Source organism: Neopelma chrysocephalum, unplaced genomic scaffold (assembly GCF_003984885.1).
Source record: "Neopelma chrysocephalum unplaced genomic scaffold, ASM398488v2 Primary Assembly neopelma1_62, whole genome shotgun sequence".
NCBI classification, from domain to species: domain Eukaryota; kingdom Metazoa; phylum Chordata; class Aves; order Passeriformes; family Pipridae; genus Neopelma; species Neopelma chrysocephalum.
In genome coordinates this window covers 7,804,246-7,829,901 of record NW_020897719.1, presented here as the reverse complement: position 1 = coordinate 7,829,901, position 25,656 = coordinate 7,804,246, and the positions used below count along the sequence as shown (strand labels likewise).

Genomic DNA, 25,656 nt, shown 5'->3' with positions numbered 1-25,656 from the left:
ATTCAAGGTGAGGCCTCACCAGTGCAGAGCAGAGCGGGACAATCACCTCCCTCGACTGGCTGGCAATGCTTTGCCTGATGCCCCCCAGGACACGGTTGGTGCTCCTGGCTGCCAGGGCACTGCTGACTCATATTCAACTTGCCATTGGCCAGGACCCCCAGGTCCCTTTCTGTGGCACTGCTTTTCAGCCTCTCATTCCCCAGTCTATACATACCTCCAAGGGTTGCCCCAACCCAGGTGCAGAATCTGGCACTTTCTCTTGTTGAACTTCATATGGTTGGTGATTGCGCAGTCCTGTAATTTGTTGACATTACTCTGCAGGGTCTCCCTGCCTTCTAGAGAGTCAACAGATAACCAGGACCTTCCTCTCATGAAGCCATGCTAGCTGTGACCAATAACTGCATTGTCCTTCAGGTGCTTTTCAATACCTCCCAGAACAATCTTCTCCATAACTTTACCAGGCACTGAAGTGAGACTGACAGGCCTGTAGTTTCCAGGGTTCTCCTTCTTGCTCTTCTTGAAAATCAGGACAACATTCACCGGCTTTCGGTCAGCTGGATTCCCAAGACTGCTCAAAAATCATCAAGAGAGGTTTTGCAATGACATCAGTCAGGTCTTCAAGGATTCTGGGATGAATCCCGTCACGGCCCATGGATTTGTAGGGATCCAGCTTGAACAGTAGATCTCACACAGTTTCAGGGTTGACTGGGAGTTGGTCATTCTCACAGTCATGATCTTCCAGCTCAGGACACCCTTGGTCCGTCATATGTGTTGAAGAGAGAGGCAAAGAAAGTGTTAAAACACCTCTATCTGTCTCTGTCCCTATTTGTGAGATGACCATCCTCATCCTGGAACAGGTCAATGATATTTCTATACTGCTTATTGCCATTAATGTATTTAAAAACCTCTTTTTATTGTCCCCCACATTTCTGGCCAGCTTCAACTCCAGCTGAGCTTTGGCTGCATGAATTTTCTCCCTACAGCACAAGCAGCATCTCCGTATTCTTCCCATGTCACTTGACCTTGCTTCCACTGGGCATACACCTTCCTTTTTTTGCCTTAATTCCAACAGAAGATCCTGCTCAGCCAAGGCCAATCTTCTGCCTCACCTGCTTGACTTATGAGATTTGGGAATTGCCTGCTCCTGTGCCCTTAGGAGCTGATGTTTGAAAAATGACCAGCACTTAGTTCCTCAAAGAATAATTTGTCAGTCTCATCATCCTGGCTGAGTGGTCTATAGCAGACTCCCACGATGACATCTGCATCATTTGTTGCCCCTTGATTCTTATCCAGAGGCTCTCAACTCTGCCATTGCCAACTGTGAGCTCCATACATTCTAATCTTTCTGTTACAGACAGTGCCACCCCTCTGCCTCTTCTGCCCTGCCTATCCCTCCTGAAGAGCCTGTAACCATCCAACCATCCAAGAAGGCACTCCAGTTACAGGTCTCCTCCCACCAGGTTTCACTTATGCCAATGATGTTAAAGCTCTGGGACAGGGTGAAAGCTTCAAGTTCCTCTTGTGAGGACTTACATGAAAACTTACTTATAGATTAGTTCCATCATGCCATCCACACTGCAATTCCAGCTAAGTATAATAAACAAATGCTTTGAACTATAATGGATTATTAATATTTTTTTTTAATTTATGTATTACATTTTCTCAAAGATAACAGCATACAAATACTTGCACAAAAAGGAGTGACAAATTCAAAACATGAAGTTTTCACCATACCCGTACACCAAGTGTACTTTAGACAATATTTTCCAGGTGTGATGAAGTAAAAATTACAGGGAAAGTCACAGATCTAAGGCTATGGATTTTGTGAAAACAGTTTTTAACCAAAGAGAAAACAAGAGATGAACAAGCTAATGAACATAGATACTATTTGGAGAGGACCAATGGGTCCAGAGTATGTTATCCTTTCTTGCAAAGAAGCAAAAACTTATCAGACTTAATTGCAAAGTTTACTTACTGTGCAAGCTTTCCTACATCTCTTATTGTAGTACACACTAACTACAGCTGTCAATAAATGTACATGATTGTTCTGTAGGGGAAACAAGTAAGACTTCTTACTTCATGAGTCTTGAAAGTGTACAACTACCACCTCTGTATAAAGCTGGCTCCATTAACTCACTTTTTATGTGAGTTTTTATCTTTCTGGATACAAATTATAATGATTTCACTCTGTCTGTCCTGAGCTTTATTTCTAAAGGAATTTTAGGGCTCCCAAGATTCTTTTCTCCTTGAAATGGGAAGGAATGGCATTCTAAATTCTTTTTAATCAGAGGCCTTCTTTGTCCTTGACTCTAATTATGCAAATCACATATTGCAAACTCCATTACTTGATGCTTCAAACAGCTACAAAAATAGATATTAATGTGTAATACTCCAGATTATTGATTATGATATTGCAATTTGTGTAAATACATATATCTAGTTTCCTTAACTCTATTTTTCAGCTCAAAATAGCATCATATAGAATAAACTTGCAACCATATTTGGCAGATGTTTCTGGATACTATGTCCTTCAAAAGTAGACCTTTTCAATGCATTCCTTACTGTTTCTTTTAGTTCATAACAGGACCAAATGTAATATTAGAAATCACACCATTTTTGCCCCTATGAAAAGTCTAGGAGACCTTCTGAGTTCCAGTATTTAGAAAGGGACAGGATGGACCCAGAGCATAAGTGCACTGGTCTTTTTCTCCTGTTTTTGCTTTCCTGTATCTATGGGATGACAGAACAAAGATACTTGTGCTTTAGGAACCTTGTCAGCATCTGTGTTTCACTGCAGAACCTCTCAGGAACACTGTCTGAAAAGAACGAGCTCACTTTCCCTACTCATATTCATTAAATCTCTTCATAAAAGTATTATGAAAATAAGTAATTTGTGACTGCTACCACAGCTGTCTAGAATAGCATAGCAGCAAGTGGATGATTCTATAGGATAGCATAGCATAGACTATATTCAGTTGGAAGGGGACCTACAACAATCATCTAGTCCAGTTGCCTGACCAATTCAGGGCTGCCCAAAAGTTAAAATGTTATTAAGGGCATTGTAAACACTGACATGCTTGGTGCATCCACCACCTCTTTGGGAAGCCTGTTCCAGTGTTCGACCATCCTCTCCATAAAGAAATGCTTCCTAATGTCCAGTTAGATCCCCCCTGAAGCACCTTTGAAGCATTCCCAAGTGTCCTATCATTGGATCTGAGGCAGAAGAGATCAGCCCCTACCTATCCCCTTTGCCCCCTCGGGAAGCTGTACAGAGCAATGAGGTCACTCCTCAGCCTCCTTTTCTCCAAACTAGAGAAGCCCAAAGTTTTTGGCTACTCCTCATGGGACATTCTCTCCAGCCCTTTCACCAGCTTTGTTGCCCTCCTCTGGCTGAATTCACAGACCATCACATCCTCTTAAATTGAACACAGTATTCAAGAGCATTGCTGTACTTTGTCACTAATCAACCCTTTACCCCAACATCTACGGCATCTAACAAATGATGACAGAAATTATTCCAAAATTAAATAGGTTTGGACTTCGCACTTCAAGTACATATCAAATTAAGCTATTTACTGCTAAGCAGTAAATATATGGGCAAATAAATGCAAATGCCAACAAATGAATACTGCTTTAAGAATGTCTTAAAAGAGATGACTAGTGATATATAAAGTCCTAAAAGATACTAAGTAAAAACACAATTTACCTTAATTAGTAATGCATTTGGTATTATTTGTTTTGCTAATTTGGTGAAAAATATTGTGAGTACAGAGAAAGAAATGAAATCTCAGAAACCTGTCCTGTATTTTACACAACTTCATCTGACCTTGAACAATGTTGGTGCAAAGAGCCCAGACAAATTAGATTTTACATTTACAAGAATTCCACTGCGTGAACATCCAAGAGTGTGAATGCCTCCTGACAATTTTTCCAGGTTGTCCTCAGAAGCAGGTAAGAATTTCCTTGCTAAAACATCAATCAGCTCCCAATGGGAGTTACTTTAGGTAGGCCTGAGGAATAAGAAGCTTCAGAATTATGGCCTTTCCGTCACAGTACAGCAGCTCAAGAAAAAGGACAAGAGCAAGGGATTAAGGAAGCTTAGATATTGTTCACAGTTCAAATTAATCTTTGAGTAGATGATGGTTTATAAGTGACAGATGAATAAGGGAGTAAAATTTTCAAGTAAATGTTGCTTCTGGCCCACAGCAGGGAAGATTTGCTTAGCTGAACTACAGTTTCCTCAGTGCCTGACTGATGCAAGGACAAACAGCAAGGCATAAATTTAAGCTAAAAAGCTTACCCTCGTTAATAAAAGTTAAAGGAGAAACATAGTTTTGTTTTCTTACTTTCTAAGCAGAAAGCTGGTAAGTCAAAAGAGCAAATCAAGCATGTAAAACTTACAGAAAAAAAACAGCAACAAACACTAGTTTGTTGAGCTCTCCTAGAAGCCTCTTTTAGTCTTTTGGAAAACCCTTCTATCAACAGAAAGAGATCAGACAGGCATGCTCAAATAGCTTGTGTTATAAGATTGCTCATCTATATTGGATAAGAGCTGTACAATACATGCAGAAAAAACCAAGTAAATGTGAGGCATATTATGTGTAATTATTCTTTATGCAATTAATTATAAATTATCATAATTTTAAAATAAATTCATAGGTATTAAATTAGTCAATTAGGGACTGGCTTTATCATTTTCTCTTGACATGTACATAAATATCCTTGACAAAATGAATGAAAAAAACCAAACCACAAACATCAAACAACAACCCGAATCAGTTAAAACTAACTATACCTATTTAAACATGCAGAAAACCAAAATGTGAATAGTTTAGGCAATCATGTGCATTGCATTTAGATGGCCTTTTGTCATACTATGTGTTGCTGTGTCAAAGCAAAAAATCACTTGTAATAAGTATAATTATTTTAATAAATGTGAATGAAACTGTTCAGGACAGACTTTCAAAGCTATTTTATTACATAGAGAAAGGTAGAAGTATTTTTTATTTTTTTAATAAAGAGGTTTAAAATATTTTAATTAACATCTTTATGTTACAGGATTTTGTATTTCTGAGAGATAAATAAAAAAATAACTCAGTAAAGCTCACAGAATAACTACATAAGCCATTTTACAAGGAGGATATACTTTCCTTCTTTTCTGTGAATGTATAAAGCTCTCCTTCAAGCTCTTAGAAATCTATTGATCTGTGAAACACAGTGCACTCCAGGGAGGCAATTCACTTGACGTTATATATCAAATGATGAGATGAATAATGATCATACCATTTGGTAATTAAACATCTTACAAACCTTTTAACTGACTGAACGTCAGAAAGGTCAAATGAGATCAAACCCATTTTTTTGTTGGCTTTAATTCTTTTCATATATTAGCAATACAAAAGTCATATTTAAAACTAACTATAATATTACATGGCAAAACCAAATAATTAAACAACATATTTTTCATTTGTATATTATTAGACAGTTTGAATACACAGAGAAATAGTTCCTTAATCCTACAGTCCTATTATAACCTTAATTTTTAAATTCTTAGAAAGAAGTAGCCACTCACCAATATAGTGCAAATAACTAGTAATGTTATTGGATTAAGGGAAATGAACAGCACATAGAGCAAATCTAAAATATACCTAAGCACCTAGCAATTAAAATAAATCTCCTTGAAAAGTTATAGATAACTGAGTTTTTATTAGACAGCGAGTAAATCTATTGCAACAGCTTGAAGACACTAACTGTGTTTGTCACCTTACATATTAACTTGGACATTTTATCTAATAATTTAAATGACTGACACTAGAAATAAATTCAAAATATTTAATAAAGAAGTCACCTACAGCTGTAATTTCATGTACAATTTGGTATTTTGCCTGTAAATTTGTCAGTTGCCAAGGCAATCAAAAGATACAGAAAAGGTGGTTTTTACTACAGACTAACAATACTGTGAAAATCACTTGCCTCAATAGCTAATGCCTCTGTCAAATATGGGGTTTCTAGAAAAGACAGTATCTATTCACATATGACTACAGCATAACCTTATGGGTTACCATAAATCAAGGCCTTCATTGCCAGAAAGAATAAATCCCTCCATCTTAACGCAAACTATCATCAGCCTTCACGGCCCAAATAGAATCAAATCCCAAAAATTAAAGAATGTCTTAGGATTTTCCTCTAGCTACTTTCTTAGAAAATGAAGAAATCTTTATTAGCTCGTGAAGACAACAGTAAAAATCTTTTTCAGAAACAAATTGGGATGGATTCAGTCAACTTTCACAAATATATAACTGCACAAATACACAATCAATATGTGAAATAACTAAACACATCCAGTAACAGCCTATATGAATATGACAGTTTTGTCTTACAGAAGAGTAAACTGGCCACTCTCAAAAATCAACATTAATCTACTGAGGCTCATATCCCTGTGTTGCCCCAGGCGCTTCTGCACAGATAGACCTAATCCAGAAAAGAGAGGTTTCTGTGGCAGAATCTGAGAGAGGATTTTTACAGGGCATCTAAAGAAGTAGGGCAGCAGATAAATTTGCCAGCTGAAGGACAGAGTTTTACTGGGAAGTCCCACATCCATACAGCGGACTGGCTGTTACAATGGGACATGAGAAAGATGTGGGAGATACCTTCATAATATCAACTGCCAGTTGCTCGCGGTACTTTGTCTTTCTTTGTCTCAAGGCTGGGAACAGACGTCAAATTTGCAAAATGAAAAAGAAGTAATTAAATCACTTGCTCTATCTTCTGGGATCTTTTAAGTATTGGACAGGGTATTCAAGTTCATATTGTAATAACTCCAAAACACTGTCCTATCAAATACATTCAATCAATCCAATATATAGCTTTTTCAGGTCTAATAAATCAAACACATTTAAATACCTTTAACTAAAAATATTTCTGAATTGCAAAATTAAAAGAATATAAATTATAAAACTGCAGTAACATTAATACTTCTTCAGATCTCCATTTCTAATATTGTCCAAAAGTACAGAATTCAGCAAATTTTCAAGAGCCAGAGAAAGGGCCAGTTACTCATTATTCTACAAGTTGAACATGTAAAATCCAGGGGAAAACTGTTACTTTGCTGTAACTAACTGGACTATTCCATTATCCTTTATAATGGAATGTAAATAACTGTAATTTGCACAATAGAACAACTTCTGCTAGAAAAACAAATAAACAGGTGCTCAGAACAAATTTTAGGAGAGTATTATACATGTGATTTAAGCATTGACCTGTGAAAAGATGTTCTGTGGAGGCTTAAGGGCTTCAACATATGCTCACTCAGTAAACAGCTGCAGCAATTAAGGCTGCTCTTGCCCTCTCCTTCCTTTCTCCACTATTTGTTACCCTCCCAATGCCAGAGCTGACTGTTGCCACTCAGGGGCTGGCAAAATGACCATACAAAATGACCATGACCAACTTTTCTGCAGAGCCAAAAAGCATGGTTTAAACTGTTATAGATTTTCAACGGCATCAGCTGGGGATCCTTTCCACGCTCATTTCCAGTTTCCTTTTCCAAGTGACAGAAGAGAAAGAAGAAAGGATGCAAACACAAATTCTGGTGAAAGGACAATAATGAATTTTGGACAGAGGGAAAAGACACCTAGAACTGCAGTAGCTGTTCATTAAATAACTATGTGCTTTAGTTAAAAGGATTATTGATAATGATGAGTCTAGTACTTCTACAGTGAAGATGAAAGATTTACAAATTGCCTTGCCTACATTCCACATTCCTTATAATACTACTGCTCAAAAGGCAAATGTTAAATGATTCTGTCGTAAGAGAAAACTTAAATTTTTTTCCATTCATTCACTCAGTAATTCAGTTCAACATTTCAGCCTTATTTCTAACAATAAAATAAATAATAATGCTGTTATTCATTTAGTCCACTTAACCAGTAGAGAAAAATTTGGCCTGAGGCAAAATTTCAGTTTAGAAGTTCTAAAGTTCAGAAGCTTGTCTTGTTCATTTTTTGTAGTTTGTTGTTGTTGGTTTTGTTTTTGTAAGAAGAAGAAATTTTAGGAGCAAGTTCCAGTTTAGTAGAGGAAGAGGGATGATGATGCAAAGATTGCAAAATCTTGAACTTATATTTTTTTAAACAAGTAGTAAGTATTTCACTGAATATTCTGATTTGGAAGGGACCCACAATGATCATCAAGTACAGCTCTTGAGTGAACGGAGATCAAACCCACAACCTTGGGTTTAGCATGTTAGGACCATGCTCTAACAACTGAGCTAATCTCAGGGTCAAATTTGAGAAAAAGTACACCCACCTAAAACTAAAGTAAAAGCCTTTGACTGGATTGAGTGGGAATTTTGTATATTATATTGTTTTAATTCTTTAATAAGTGATGGAAAAAGAGAACTAGATTTCTATTACTTCATGAAAATTTATCTTAGGGCAAATAGATAACTAAGTAAAAATAAATGGCAAATGGCCATGTAAGAAAATTTCTATCTTGAAAAGAAGAAAGGTAAATATTCACCAACTTGATTGTAGCACGCACTGTTCAGATAATAAATATTAGTTTCAAATCAGCAGCAAAACATTTAAGACAAGAGGTCACACGCCTTTGTCATAGCACATTATCCACCTGCTCTAATTTGAAATGTTTAGTAAATAACTTCACCCAAATAATACAGAATGATATTAGGCTACGAATTCAACTACAGGAGCACTGGAACATCTTTATGTACTGCAGTAGATCTAAAACAATATTTAACTTAGTTTCTCCTTCAAGTATAAAAACATTGAGTTAATATTAAGTTTCCCATTAGTGTCGTTACCTATAGAACTATACTTAAGCAAATTATATAGATTCTAGAATTCAATTTCTATTTTGTACATACTAATGTACCACGTCCCACACCTGATTCTTGAGAAGTCACTATATATTGTGTAAACTATACCAAGCAGTTGTAACTTTGCAGCCTAGAATTACATACCATATATTTCTTTCGCAAAGCTTTTGGTGGATTGGTCATAATTAAATGAATCCTCACATAGGTACTCAAATCTACATGCTTATGTTTGGATATAGGACCAGAATCACCATATGAACCAAAAACATAACCTATTTTGCTTTGCTAGAAGACTCAAGCTTGGAAAAAACAGTAAAATTTTCTTCAAAAATTAAATTGTGAACATCTGAACTTAAAAAAAAAATCTGATGCAGGTAAGCATGGTTTTGCCTACCAAACCCCCAGTAAAAACCTATCTCCTGCAGACTGTGACTGACAACAATTACCACTAAAAAGCTGTTTTACAGGCTACATTCAAAATTCTGAGACCTAGTTCCTAAGGGACAGTGATCTCTGTCCAGTTCCTAGATGACAGCACCCACATTAAAAAGAAATCATTACCTCTTTCTTTGCTAGATCTCATAAAGAATTTTCCAGAGAAGAGAAGAAATCACTTTGCAAGACAGTTAACAAGCATCACTTCCAAATACAAAACTCATTTAAAATCAGCTTTTTAGGGAGGCTAACTCTCAAAGCAATCAAATAAACTACTATTCCATTTTCAAGATCCCATTTATTTTCAGGAATTAGATGTGATGTTATTTCTTCCATATGCAGTTACTTGTACTGAATTGCTTTCTGTATTGCCTACATTTTTTTTTTTTAAATAAGGATTTAAAATAGCTAGTTCATCACATTTATCACAGACTGATTTCTGGATAAGGTAACTTCAAAAGCATCTCAAAAATACAGATAATTTTTTTACTGTGTTGCTGGAGAACACAGGAAACAGTAACATACAAATCAGTCTTTCAGAATTACTTCAGATGTGGTCAAATAAGAGACCATGCTGAGAAAAACAGCACAAATAAGTTGTTCTGAGAAATATGGGAAACCACATTTGGTTTTCTTAAGTTTTACAGAAATCCAAAGTAAACTACTGTTGAGGCTTCTATTTCTCTTGATAAAATTAGCTTTTATTCTGTCTAAATCAATCTATGTTGGAGCACTCACAGGTCTCAGATTTTCCTTTAAAGACTGTGGTAATGGCACAGTGGCTTTCCAACTTAAGTAGAAAAACCTAAGAGAGAGAAAAGACTATGCAACACAGAAATGAGCAGGGATTCTTTGTCTTGGATCTCCTAACAGGGAACAAACCCCAAAGCAATTCTACATATGTAATTAAAATCAATCAAATTAATGTTCTCTGTTGCCTCTAAAAGACAAGACTTTCCAAGAACTTCATTTCAGAAAAGGAAAATGAAAGGGTTAAAACAGGGATTTGTAGTAGAGTTGTGTCTTTCTTTATTCCCTCCCACAGAAAGACAAAGCTGTCGATGACCCTTTTATTCTACTGAATCAACAGAGAGTAACATAGACTGAATGTTGAAATTTTAAGCCCGGAACTGCTTTAAGAACATTAAAAGTTTGGCCAGATACACACAGTCATCAGTATGGTAACAAGAGAAAAAAGACCTGGTGCCAGTGCTCTGTATTATAAGTACAATAGAGTAATTTTTGCTCTTAAAAATACAAACAAGATGGGAAACTCTGAGTTTGACATAATTAATTGTACTAAACTAAAATACAGGTGTGTCTTGCTTTTTTGAAGAAGTGGTCCAACTAGTGTCACACTGTGTGACTATAAAGACCAATACTCATTGTTATCCAGATAAAACAATGAGTCATCTGTTGCATCTTTACTCACATATTATTATATATTATGTCTAAAAATAACACAGACATACTACAATGCTTATCTACAGCGATTCTTTATAAAATAGAAGTGTTGTGAAGAATATTTGGGTCTTGTTGACCATGACTTCTAGCAGCTTGTTACAATAGCTTTATCAGCTCATTTTGTTACTGCATCAATGTACTTTTAGAAATGACAGAGCTTATTTTAGCAACTTTATTTTAATATTAAAAATCATTTCACTTACTGATTATTAAATACCTATAAAAGTAATAATCTAATTTGCATTATTTCACAGAATTATTTTATCAAAAAATAAACTCACCAGTCTCTTAAAGATCAGAAGCAATAGGAAAATAAAATCAGCATATCTATTACTCTTATACTAAAAACAGTACCACTGTTTGAGAGAAGAAACAATTTAAACACCAACAGTAATTCCATTGGAAATTATGATGTTTTCAACAACTACAATTTTGGTAAAAGCCATTAACAGTTTAACATCAAGCCAGCAGACACCTTTTCCTGGTATATTGTGCATAAATAGTATTCCCATCTGTTTCAATGTTCTGGCTTTTTCATGGGCTTAAACCTGTCAAATTATTCCACTTGATTTCAGAGAATTCTCATATGGCAATCTATTTTATTTACTTTATCTTCAATAAAATGGTTGAGTGAGCATTAGCAACTATGAGACACAAGTTTCAATCAGTCCTCTGGCAAAGGCGTCAATCTACATTAGACCTACTATGCTGTGAGCTGCAGCCAGAAAGCTGCAGTTAGACAGGGCAACAGTGAATGAGTGAGTGAAACCTAATAAAGCAGCAGTGAAGAGAGAGAAAATTCCCCCTAGACACTGCCATACACTGCTTATATAATGTGTGTGCCTAGTTCAACACACCAGTAGCTCCTTAATAAAGCTGACAGCTAAAAAGGAGCTTCAGACTCCAACTTCATTTTACATGACAATTACAGTAATGGTCCTCTGTTCTCAAGCAGGCCACATTTAGAAACCTAAATTCAGTTCAGTTAAAAATTAACAGTTCTCACTTTTCTTATTCATGTCACACAGAAAAAAGTAATCGTAAAATTATTAAGATTCACACCATCTTCTCCTCATTTCATACAATTATTCAAAAAACAGCAGATTTCAACTATTTTTTCCCTAAAAATTTCTGTCCTAGAAACCACAAAACAATCAGTGTATTTAAGCAATAACTCATTTCTGAAGACAGTATCATTAAGGTCTGATTCCAACAAATGTGGGGACATCACTCCTAGATGCCATCAAAATATATCCCAAAGCACAAACTTTGTATTAAGTGATCCAAGTTCATATTTGATATGAGCTCTAAAAAGTAGATTATTGTAATAGTGCTCTCCACAGCAAATCAGACCATTAAGACTGTACTTAATGTTTAACTGAAAAGAAATGCTGTCCAGTTTAAATCTATCATTTGATATTACATATAATCATAGCAAAAATTTACTGCATCATAGTTTAGACTTCTTTGCGGATAAAGTTAATGTCAATCCATTACCCAGCTGATGGAAACATCATATTTTTCACATGTTGGTCGTCAACATGGTCACCAGCAATGAGACCTTATACAACTCTTGAGAGAATTTCAGTTCAGCTGCAAGATAACTATATGAGATATTCTTCTGTACTAATCTAACAATATGATGATGCTTGCCCTATGCAAAATAAACATATATATATACTGAATATTTAGTAGTACATAAAATGTGTACATGTACAACACATGCATGAGTCATGATGTTTAAAGTCCTGTAGTAGCAGAAAGAAACAGGAATGAGCACAATCTTCTCCAAACTGCCAACACAGAAGAGTTAGATCAATTTAAAAATAATTAATACCAGGATTTATTTAGCTTTTTTTTTAAAAGCCTAATTAACTCAGAAAACACAGATGTACCACTAACAGTCCCCCAAACTGTCCATTTAAATCAGCAGTAAAAAACTAGAACATTTTTCTCTGCTTTTGCATTTTTCGAACATGGATTTTTGTCTTGGTTTCAGTTTTTCCAACTCTAATTCAGTTTTTTAAATCTTATTCCTAAACAGTTAAGTGCTTCATTGAGAGAACAAAAAGCAGAATTTTTCTGTCTGATAATTTAAAAATGTACTCGTAAATGCAATTTTATTTTATGCATATCTATCACTTCGTTTATGTCCAAATTTCAAGTTTCAATCAGTGCAAAGACAACATATCCTGCCCTAAAAACTACCAATTCTAAATGACATACTGAAGAACTAGAATTCAGAATGTACTACTGTTTCCTCACGGACTACAAAAACATTCCCTCTCCACTTTCACATACTGCAAGAAATAGAGGCCAATGCTAAAACGGCCATAAAGATTTTGGCTTTCTTTACAGAAAGGATTTTTATAGATTGTATTTAACTTAAAGATATAGAAGAAAATAATAGAGTAAACATAATAGAAGTTACTTTCCCTCGTATGCCTTAAGTTTCAGACATACTGGAATTCAATAAAATTATACTGCCAAACTATTATAGATGTACAAGTCATTATTACTGCATTTCTGGCATTATTTGGTACAGAACATAGTAAACTTCCAGAAAAAATATCCTTTAAAAAATAAAACTCTCTTGCTGGCTCAACAGATTTCAACTACTACACAGTTTCCATCAAACCAAACAGTTCACCAAAATACTGACACTGTCTATGAAGAAACTATCTAACATGACTGTACAATTTACACCATTCAGATGTTTACAAATATGTGACAGAAATCCAGACATATTTCCATTGCTACACAGACAGCAAAAAATCTGACCTTTTTTACTGTTTTCTCCATTGGGTAATGAAAGGAAAAACCACTGTTTTGCAAATATATTACTACATACTAACATACAGTCAAACAAAAATTTGCATATGATGCCAATAATATTTAGTTTCCCTGTATAGTGCTGTATGTCCTTTGATTTACAACATTACTACAGCTAACCTTTCTTCTTTTTCTGGTTTCACCATATTCATACTGTACCCTTCTGGTCAGTACCTTAAGTCCTCAGAAGAAGGTGAAGTTAAATCGGAATAAAGGAATTTTCCTTTCTTATTACCCAGTGAGTAAAGACAGTCACAGTGAAACATATACCAGGACAGTCTTGTTTTGCACTACTTTGAATCAGGTTAAAAAGGTCTGTGCTTCCTCCCAGAGGGTGAAGCTTTAAAAAACTTGTTATAAACATAGTTTTGGAACTAATTAATGTCACCATCATTAACTCCTCTGAAACTACTTTTTTGCCCTTCTGAAGCATCAATACATTAAGATGGATATATCAACATTATGGAGCATCTCATAATGCCATATAGGGAAACAATACACATTTACTTCAGAAACAGTGGTGTACATAAAAGCAGTTGGGCCCCTATTATGATGAGTGAGTTTTTTGTATCCTGTTGAAATCTGCATCTATAAAATTTAGTAACAGGTCTAGTTGAGCATATTTTGCAACTTATATGGTAAAATATTGCCTAAAATTTTGAATTTGGAAAATTCTGGGAATATTCTCAAAAAAATTTTTATACTCCTGTAGAAAAAGTAAAATGTGAATGACTGCAACACTCAATACATAGATTAATTCTTTGTTGGAATAGAAAGTATTAAAAACCTGAAATAAATGCGACTGGCTTGCTAAACTTTCATCTTACACAAATTCCTTCAGAATCTCCTTTTCCAGACCTCTCTAAGTTAAAAAGACCTGATAGTCAGTTGTACATGATTCACTGAAGACAGCTGAGAAGGTCTGGAGCAAAGCAAAGTAGTGAGTGCAGGCATGCCAAGTCCACAGGTGATACTGCACCCACTAATGGTATGGATCCACAGGCAGATTCAGCCTGTTAACACACAAAGCAGTTGAAACAAGATTTAAACTCATGGTCCGTGACATCCTGGAATATTCCTGGTTACCAAAGGAATAAAGATCATCTCAGTTTCAAGAAACTAGGAATATCCAAACTCAGGGATTCTTTACTTTTTAATCTTGCCTTTTAAAATTTAAATTTATTACAAGAAATACAGACTAAAATCACTTTTTAAACAAATTAGCCTAATTATTATACTCCTAATGCAGCTAATGTAACGACACTATACAGTGAAACTTAACTTAAAGTTCCAGAGACCTTGGTCAGAGAACCACATTTTTATTTATTTTCACAGCAGAGCCAAAAAGCCATGTAGGGAAAGCCTAAATGACTTAAATATTCTCTGCTATCTAGTCATAACACAAGCAGGCATGCATCTCAGTGAATCAGGGGAAGCAGAGACCAGCTAGTTGAATATGAATTGGTAAGCAAGAACAGCAATTCCAGAAGAAAAGCATATTGCAGAAAAAAAAAACAACAAAAAAAACGAACAAACTGTAAGATTTGTAATGTTTGACTTGTACTCACCTGCTTCTTCTAAGACTCAAAAAGACCTTTTAATTTCAACCTTGAACTGAAGTGATGTCCAAAATCAATTCCAGTACCACCATCCTGACAAAACACAGAGAAATATTTACAGCTATTTAGACATCATTTAATGAAAACAACACAGAATCTGGCATTATCACTCCCTCTAATTAGTGCCAGATGTGCATATGCTGATTCGCAAGTACTCTGAAAGAAAAAGGAAGGAGTTGTAATATTTAATTTTTTGATTTTGACACAAAGCTGGTTGAAAGACCGAGCAAGTTGGAAGAGAAAGATCCTCTTAACAAATAGTCAGCTTAAATGTAGTCCACAAAAAATATAATTGTTCACCAAGTTTCTGTCTTGCAGTAGATTGACAGTTAAGGCATCACTCAAATTCTAGTCTTATTATTTTTATTCTATTTTTATTATTATGGTACCCAAGGGCAAACAAAAGGAAGGCTTCCCTGAAGTAGTTTGTTCCAGACAGGGAACTGCACACAATATCACTAAGTTCACAGGGTCATCTGAAGGAAGAAACAGAAGCTGGGAGACAGCATGTCAATGAAATTTAAATGTATACGCATTTTAGGAAGGACAAAAGGACAAGCAAAAAGAAAAAAAAACAGCTTTGAAGCTGAGACTGGAAGACTGCAACGAAGAGAGAAGGTTGGACAAGGCAGAAGAAATAAAGAACATGCAGGTCCACAGAATATTTAGATTACATCTATGCCTGAGCACATTTCTCTTTCCTGAAATCAACTGGCAGAGATAAACCTACATCTATGCTAGTATACTCACACACGCTGTGAAACAGAGGGACTGCATACAAATTGTCTAGGGGAGATGGTCAAATATATGTCTGGGAATTTTCTGGAACAACGTTAGTTTGCAAAAACTTAAACCATGGCAGAGACCTGGAAATATTTCCAAGCATTGCTTTATTTACTAATACAGACACAGACTTAATGCCTGAAACTCTGCTACCTCTGAAGTAGATCCTACCAGCCTCTCGATGGTGCCTCTTGGCAATTCTCTCTTGCTGACAAGGTCAGACAGAAGCATGCTGAAGAGTAAAATGAATGTAGAATTTTATAAAGAAAAGACTGTATTCCCACAGTTTAAGAAAAAAAAAATCTATGTTCCAACTGGCATTATTAATACAGACTTTGTTACAAGATGTTTGGCCATTTAAAAGAGCTGCAGTTCTAACTTCTTCCTTTGTTTGTAGAGTGTAACAAAACCTGCTGGGAAGGTCGAAGTTCCTAGAAAACTAAAAGCTACCTGGCAGCCTCTGTAGTAGAGCAAGTGAAGAAGGAAGAGCAAAGAATGACAGGCTGGAGGAATAAACACTACATGAAACTCCTGCACAGTAGGACAGCATTGGGAAATGAGAAGGAAATCTTATGAGCCCTTAATACAAAGCAAAAAAGAGAAGAAAATGTTAAAAACAGGTAAGGTTCCTAAGGCAAATATGAGGAGGTGAAGGTGGGTGGCAATTCTTAAAAGTTGTTGGAAAGTAAAATACGTGTCAATGAAACTTTGCTTGATGGTCATGTGGTCACCCTGGATCCACAATGGAAATGTCCAACCAATTGAGAGAGAAGCATTCACCTTACTGTCCTATTTCCCATTAAAAGACTGCAACTTTGAATCTTTGAAGCTTCTTGTGCACCTGAATTCTAGACAGAAATACACATTACAGTTATTTCTTCAACGATATCTGTTATGTTAATATGTAAGCCTCAAACACGAATATTCTGTATTTCTCTTTTTACCTATATTTCATTATGCCAAAATACTTTCAAATCATCAGGTTTTTTAGCTTGGATTATATTAAACATAACATTTTGCCTTCACCTCAGAAATAAAGCCAAGAAAATTACAGTTAATATGATATCTTACATCAAAACATGACCTATTTTGTTGAGATACAGACTTCTTAGAAAAAATGTTTCATTATAACATTTTTTGGTAACTATTCCTAATATGAAAACAACCATAATCATTAGTCTTGATGATTAAAATTTTATCTTTGGTCTATTTTTGGATTTCTATACTTTTTCAGAAGTCAGTAAGAAATATTCAACATGGTGAGGATAGCACAAAGTAGATGTGACAGATATGTCACAGACAAATGGCAGGTCTTACCTATCAACTTTCTTTTTACCAGTGCAAATTTTCACCTTTGGAAACTTATATTTTGACCTATATTTCATTTATGCTACATTCCATTGTGGTTTACCTGACAAAGGCAGCTGACTCTTAAAAAAATCATATTACTTCTGTTATAAACATTGATTTTTTTTTTTATTTTTATTTGCATCCTAAAACCTGGACCTGAATCATTCGAGTTATTCCAGTTCAACAATAAAATTTCTCTACCTTTCCTGCACCTGAGCCAGCACAATCCATACCTTTGACCCCAGCAGGTAGATCTTTAACGCCACTGTTTACCTATCTCATTCTGACAGTGATTACAGAGATATGTTTTCCATTCTTCAATAACTAATCACTAGAATATTTAATTCAAAATGAAAGCCAAATTCATTCCTGGATGAAGACTTTCCTTTGAAACTTGACTTAAATGAACACAATGCCTATGTGCTGCAAACTATTTCCTTTAACTCATTCCTTTACTTGCTGCAATCATCTCAGCTTATTTTATGTTAGATCACAAATCATTAGGATAAGTTTACCTGTTATACATTTGAACTCTTCCTCTATGAAAACGTTATGATTTGAGACTACATGGTCTTATTCATTACCCTGCCTTACTGGTGACCTTTGATATTTTTAAAAATGTAAATAACCCCACCAAATTGCACTACAGTACTTGTGCAGTTCTACTATTCCACAGATCAAGTTATTATGATGTGTCTCTATTTCATGTAAGACATACTTGTTCACTTATCTTCTATAGTACAAATGGTTCAATCTGCATTACTGCTTTAAGTGGATATTTGTATAAAATATTCCAATGAAGCCCTACTCACCAAGCATTCAGGAAAATTGTAGAACATGGTTGAGGGCTATCTATATAAGTTATTATTAGATATACTTGTTTTGAATCAGATAGATTGAGCCAAAGACACAACTGGTTTCAGTAAAGCAAGAATTACTTGCTAGAGGGACTATTATTTTAAAGACATAAACATTCACTGGTATCAGTAGCTTCCATCTTTCTATCGTATAGCACTAACACAATTGAAAACAAAAGTCTTAATGTGTAACAAGACTTCTGAGCAAGTCATAAATTGCACTACGTCAATGGGACATGCTGAATTTTATTTGAAAATAAATAATTTACACAAAACCTGTAATGTATATCTTCTAAAATAATGAAAAAAATGTGTTAAGTTACTTAATAATCAGACTGTATTCTTAATTACACTTAAACTACTTCAAGACATTTAACTTACACTACAAAAAATATATATTTTTAAAGAATATTATGGAATTACAGAACAGCAAATAGGTAAAAAAGACATTTCTTCCTGATTCCAAGTTCTGTTAGACAATTCCTGTGACAGAAAGATACTCAGAAGCTCACACCAGATGAGCACTACTGGATGCCATTATAATTAACAAGAACATGCAAAATGAATTAGTAGTTCTCATCAGTCCAAAGCTAAATGAGCCTATGAAAAGACCTTCATACTACTGTGATCACATTAGCCAATTTTTACATACTGTTCTACATTACTACTTAGACAAATGAATGCTGGATTAGATTATTATTGTGTTCAAACAGAAGTTCTGTGGTGGTGGGAGAAGCAAATATTTTTTCACCTGGAACAGAGAAAATAATAAACTCCTGAATGCTTCTTGAGCTGTCAACTTTCCCCAACTACATATTTCCCAAATTTTTCAACAAATGCTATGCACTAATAAAAGTTATAATTATCTTATATACCACAAAAATTATTCTTGAATTTTTACAACATGGAATTTGCTACGCAAAACACCTATACTCCATGAATCCAGACAACATGTAACTGTGCAAACAAATAAGCCAAGGATAATAATAAAATTTACAAAAAATCATTAAAAATTTACTATTAGATGCCCAGTGACAGAAGAAATGTCAGCACGGACTAAATACATCATCTGCTTCCAGTATGTTTCATTCACTGTGTAACTGATGCACGTTACATCTCTTGGGGGAGAGGGGCTGGGTGGGATGTTGTTCCTTTTAGGTCTTACTTATCCTAAAGATTAATAGGACATTGATTACATGTACTTATCAAAGCACACTGGAGAAAATGGAGACAGCATCAATGAATGGGAAGCCTGGAGCAATGGAAAAAATCATCCCTCCTCACTCTTTTCTTCCAAAACCTCCACAGCATCATTGTCTGAATGGTTGGGTATACAAAGTAAACCACCCCTGAGGCAGGTCTAACTAGCCCTTACATGATAGATAACCTGTGCTGACACTAATCTTATAAGTATGCACGATACCAATATCATATTCATGGAGATTCCTGAACAATTTATCCAATGTGCACAGATACTGTGCCTTACTTTCTCTTCAGGCATGTCTGTCTTTTGAAAACACATACTTTCTTGTACGACAGTTCAGAGGAAAACCACTTTCCATTTGTTGAATTTTCTTACTATAATAAACTGCAACAGCCTACAGTAATTGAGAGAGAAGAATATAAACAAACATGAAAGCAATTAACTATTCCTAAATACTTCGTTCTACAATACCACAAATACAATGACACTGCAGTCTTCTGAAATATTTCCAGAATTACAAATTGTTTCTCCTTTTTGTGATGTGATTAGAAGGGATTCAGGAATACTATCAGATGAGAATGTAGAACAACTTTAAAAAGTATTATCTCATAAGAGCACATATATGGTGATCATCCTGGGTTGTGTTATATATCTAGTTAGTTCCTGTAAGAAGTCAAAAAGCACCTAACCCTTCTGCCATGTTACATGTGCCATATCACAGACTCTTCCACTCACACTGAGTGGTTGACTGGTAAAAACTGCTTAAAGCATCTGAATTTAGACTGGGTCACTTAGGACATCAGACAAATGCATCCTCAAAACTTCCAAAAAAATGGGATTCCACAACCTGGTTTCCCTAGGCAACCATTTCTGTTGCATAATTGCCCTTCCGCTGAAAATCTTTTCCCTTATATTGAACCAAAACCTTCAAACATAAGAGTTCCATGCATTCTAGCTGTTTCTTCACATAAAGGGCAACCCTCCCACCCCTTCGCTGCCTGACTCTTTTGTAGAACTTGCATCCATCCATCACTAAATCCCATAGTTCAAATTGTTCTGCCAGTTGACAGTTTATTTCAGTTCTATAATTCTGCATCTGCATGTGGAACTCTAGCTCCTGCTGTTTCTTCCCCACCCACAAGAATTACACCTAAGTAAATATATTGAAAAAAACAAAAAACAAAAAAAAAAACCCAAAACCAAAACCAAACCAAACCAAACCAAAACAAAAGACAAAAAAATATATAACAAAAATTAAACAGCCACACAACTTCCAGGAAAAAAGAAACACTGAATAGTGTGAGGTCCACACCCACAAACAATGCAGAAGCTGTCTAATTAATCAAAATACATTAAAAAAATCCACAAACTGACAGAAACCATAATACACACACACAATCCCTCAGGGTCTACAGATCAAAAGGAAAACATTAAAAAAAAAAAAAGAAAGTGGATAAATAAGCCAAACTAACTGTGAAAAAAAATGCAAGAGGAAAAAAAACCCACAAAACAAAAAAACAAGTTGTTCCAACTGCAATCTCCTGTCAAAAATGGTACCATGAAAATAAAGACAGGCTATTGTCCACCAATTATTGTCATCTGCATTATCTGACTCTTTGCAGTATCTCCAAAGTAAGCGTTTCCCACTCTGGTTGAACATCGGGTAACTCCCTCATCAACATGGGGCTTTCTTCGGGCTTCCATACCTTAACATATCCTCAGTTTGGCCACCACAAGAACAGCTTACACTGCTTAGAAGGTTGGTTCACCACCATGACCACCATGGTTAGCTACAGATATTTGTTGCAAACTAAATGTCCGTAAGATGACTGGATCCTTGCAGAGGTCCTTACTCTAAAATTAAATTTTGGCATGACTTCATTTACTGTGTGTCGCAGTTTGAGAACCTAAAAAATCCAATTTCCAAGTCCAAGCCCCCCTCCCACAATTTGCTTCAGTGTGAGAGGGTTTTCCAGACATAACACAACTCAGTATGGGGGGGAGGGAATTATATTATAGTTTATTACTTACACAAATAATTACTATAATACATTATATACACAATTCTAACTATCTCTCCTATGGTAAAGCAATATATTTACATAAGACCAAGTCCCTCCTTTCCCTCCAATAAAAGTTCAGATGGGAAGAAGGAAAGATCCTTTCCACTTTCAGGGCAGCAGTGTCTCTCCTCTTCAAGGCAACAGTCGTAGCTGGAGTTGTTGTAGCTAGAAAATATCTTTCTCTCCATTACAAAGCAGGGGTTTACTCTCACCCTTGGCCCTTCGGCTCCATCTGAAGCTCTCTCTCCCATGGACTGCAATAGCAGGGACAGGCTCACCTCACCACATCATATCACGAAGTGCAGGGCATCTTCGTTAAAGTCCCTTCCTCAGGGGATTAAAGTTCCTTCTGAGTCAGGGCAGCTCTCAGTTCAGTCTTTGCCCCAAGCGTTCTACCAGAGCTCCTTTGCTCTGTCTCAGCTGCCAACGTGGCAGTGGGGGGGGCAAGGCCACTTCCCCCGCATTCCATCCTGGTCGAGCTCCAGAATGTCTCTGAGCTTCTCAGCTCCTCTCTCTGGTGCTGCTGCATTTCAGGACTCCCTTCAAGTGGAAGTCCGCTCCCTCCTCTTCCAAAAAGGGGTCTCCAAAGGTTTGGGGAAAGTAAAGCCAGGTCTCACCCCAAAACAGTCTCTGTTGAGCTTAGTCCTCTCTCTCGACGTTGGACAGTTCTGTGTCTCTCAGCTTGGTTCTGTGCTATCTCGCTGCTGCTGGCTATCTTCTTGGCTTTCAGCCACAGCTCTCTATGGTGCTGTCTCTGCTGCTGCTCCTGCTGCCCACTCACAGAGAGGAAACTCCCCCAGCTTTTAGCCACAGTACTTGGCCCAGTTTAACACTGTTCCAAGTTCCTGCAGCCCCCAGTCGGGGCTGGGGGGCCTTGGCCCCCAGCAAGGCTCCTGGCCCCTCTCTCCTCGTGGCTTCACAACATGGCTACTACTTTTCCAGCTATGTCATCTTCCTTCTTTTCTGGTCTGTTATAATATGTTGATTTCAAAGGAGAGAAATGTAGCTTCTGATTGGGCCCTACACCAAGAACACCACCCCCTCGGGGGTTACCACTTTTCTAACTCCAGGGGAAAACACTTTTTACCCCAGGACATTTTGTCACCTGTAAAGAAGAAGAAAGTTATGTCCTTGATTTCTTCTCAGAGACTCTGCCCAGTGACCTGAGTAAGAGGTCTCTCTTAAGGACACTGATCACACATCTCCATCATTCACTTCTTGGTTCTCTGTGGAGGGAAAATTCTTACATACAAGTCAGTACTCCCTACAGACACAGGAAGTCTTCAGCTATGCTATATATTTATACGAACCACTTCAGGTTACTGGACAAGCTCAAGGATACTTTTTTTTAAATTATTTTTTTTCTTTTCACAGAGACTCACTCCTTAGAGAATGACTGCTCTTGGTTATCAGATCCATCTGGCAGTTAACAGTCCATTCATGTTAAACAACCCAGAGACTCCCCTTCAACAATGGCCAAGGAAGATGACATCAAGAAAGACATATAACCCACGTTCTGAAGCAATACCTAAATACAACTAAGAAACAGAGCACCTTCATAACATTGAAAAATGTCCCCATAAGTATGGCAGATAAAAATTAGGGCCGTTAGATATTTCTGCCTGTCTTGTACAAGCACACATCACATCAGGGTATGACTCACAGTAAATTTCTAGCCACAGTCAATAACTGCTTTGATGTAGATTGGAATCTATGCCCTTGAAGGGGCAACAAAAGCCAAAAAAACTCTACTACCATTTCAAAGAGGGTCACTGAATAAAAATGAGTAAGCTTGTTACAAGGAAGAAAAAAGGGTTGGCTACAAAAGTCACATCTTTACAGATGGCACGGAAACTGATTAAAGACACCTTTTGCAAGCTCAGAAGAAATGCATACAACCTATCAAAAAAGACTGAGAAAATCCAGAGAAGGGAGCTGTCATGAACAAATGGGATGAAGGAGGCTATTAGAAAGAAAAAGGCATCCTTCTAAAAGCTTCAAGTTGTGTCCAAGTGAGGAAAACAGAAAGGATTGTCATCTTTGGGAGCCTTAAACATAAAACACAGTCCGGAGTCACAGAGATGCAGGGACAGGCAGCTCCCCATGGGCTGGGAGCCAAAAGTCATAGGGGCTGTCCATGGGCAGAGCAGGACCTGGCTGCACTTGGCCAGGGAGCATGGCAGTCCAAGGGGGAGCTGGGGGCAGCCCCAGCCCACAGCATCAGGAACCTCAGTGGGGACAGGCCAAGGCTGGGGTCAGAATCAGGCTTAGTGAGGAACCTCCCATACGCAGCCACCTGGGGGCTTCTACCCATGGCTGGCAGAGAGCAGGGGCCACTAAAACAGTGGGGTTTCATCCACAGCAGAGGAGATTGGAGAAGTCACTAGGCCAGACATCCCCCTTAGAGAGATATATGAGAGGATCTGTCTTAAGTTGAAGTACTATTAGAGAACATGAAAACAAAAAGACTTCACTATAGTGCATCCCTTCAACAACTCTAAAGGAATACGAGTATGAAATAGCTGAACTTAAAATGGACAAACACCTGCTTAAAATTGTCTTAATATCATAGGAAGGTGGCAAATATGAAATCAATCCTAAAAAATCTACATAAGGTCCAGAAAACTACAGATCAGTACATATGGAGTTCACACTAGGCAACTTGCTATAGGCTACAATAAAGAATATGTGTATGTCGATATATATGATATGAGGGAAGGAGTCAATATTCCAGTAGGAAAAGGAAAGCCATGTCTTGGACGATCTCAGTTTTTTTGAGAAACAAGATCCACTTGTGAGTCATGTATTTCCAAAAATCATTTTATAAGCTTCTCTTACTCAAAGTCCCTAAAAGAAACTAAATACCATGGGAGAAAAAACAAAAAGGTCTTTGCACTGCTAAAAAAAAATTAAAAGAGAGGGTATTAAGAATAAGAACAAATCACGGTTTGCAGTATTTCCCAGAAGAACATCATAGAATAATTATTAATGTTGGAAAATACTTCCAAGATGATCAAGTCCAACTTTTGAACAAACACCACCACGTCAACTAAACCATAGCACTAAGTGCCACATCCAGCATAACAAAAAACATCAAATTCCGGTAAAGTAAATGCAAAAGATCAAGTAAGTTGATATTTAACACCCTAAGATGATATGTCACACCATAGCAGATGCACTTCAGATGCACTACTGCTACTCTGCAGTAGCTTTTCCACCTGCCCCCTTTCCCAGAGTCTTGTGCATAGATTACCAGGATAAACACAAGCAGCTGAAGAGCTGCATAACGAAAGTAGAAGAGAAGAAAAAATAAGGAAAGACAGATGATAGAGAAGAAGACAAAGAAATTAATGGGAATAATGAAAGAATAAACTGCAAAAATAAATTGCAAAAATGAGGGTAAAGACAAGCATCATGTTGGTGTCAAAGGTAAAGTAAAAGAGATTACAGTCATGGGTTACTGATGTCATGAGGCATTTATTTAAATATGATCCTGCTGCCCTGAACTGTAATGTAAAAAGGACCATTTTGAAAACTGCCTGCCATTGTGTTGTATACTACCTGTGGGAAATTTAAACTGTCCTTGATTTAAAGCAATTGAAACTTTTCAGTTAAATACAAAAATAAATTTAATTTCATGTGATGTTACCATTAAATAAGAAGTCCTTTCTGAAATGTGATTATACAGATGAGATTTCCAGGGTAGCCCAGGACTGATGTAACTAGGCTACCTTCAACAGCAAAACTCCCACTGATTTCAGCAGAACAGATTTAAAGTCAGAACTGAGCACTTTTGATATTCCTTTATTTATAGACTCCACAGTTGGAATTCATGCAATGCTGTTATATCTATGATTCCATCTTGACTGCACACTTTTCCGCAGATATAAGGAGAAATAAATATAAAACCAAGATCCTTTCAGCTTCTCTGAATCAACATTCTGACTCTATTTGAGTTGAGTCTACTGATTGTAGTAAAACTCTGCCCAAGACAAACAATCAATATCTGGCCCTTGAGTTCATTTATTCAAAGCATTTTCTAGGAGTAATTCTAAAGATTCAAGACACCCATTAAAAACAGAATAATTTATTACGTTGCAAAGAATAAAAAAATATCCTTCCTCTTGGTAACTCTGCAAACATGTCAGACTCTACTGAGTCGCCCACAGAATGTCCAAGGTAATCCCATCTGGCCTCCAGCTCTCACTTCAGAAGAGTG

The 25,656-nt window shown here is 36.5% G+C and overlaps 1 protein-coding gene across 1 annotated transcript in view; it reads right to left on the bottom strand.

The window, feature by feature from the left end:
* The window catches only part of FOXP2 (forkhead box P2), a 409,032-nt gene that overhangs the window by 269,998 nt on the left and 113,378 nt on the right, over window positions 1-25,656 (bottom strand). The window contains exon 3 of the mRNA XM_027682191.1: window positions 15,130-15,213. The gene's annotated coding sequence lies outside the window, so the exon portion shown is untranslated. The remainder of the gene's footprint in view (window positions 1-15,129; window positions 15,214-25,656) is intronic.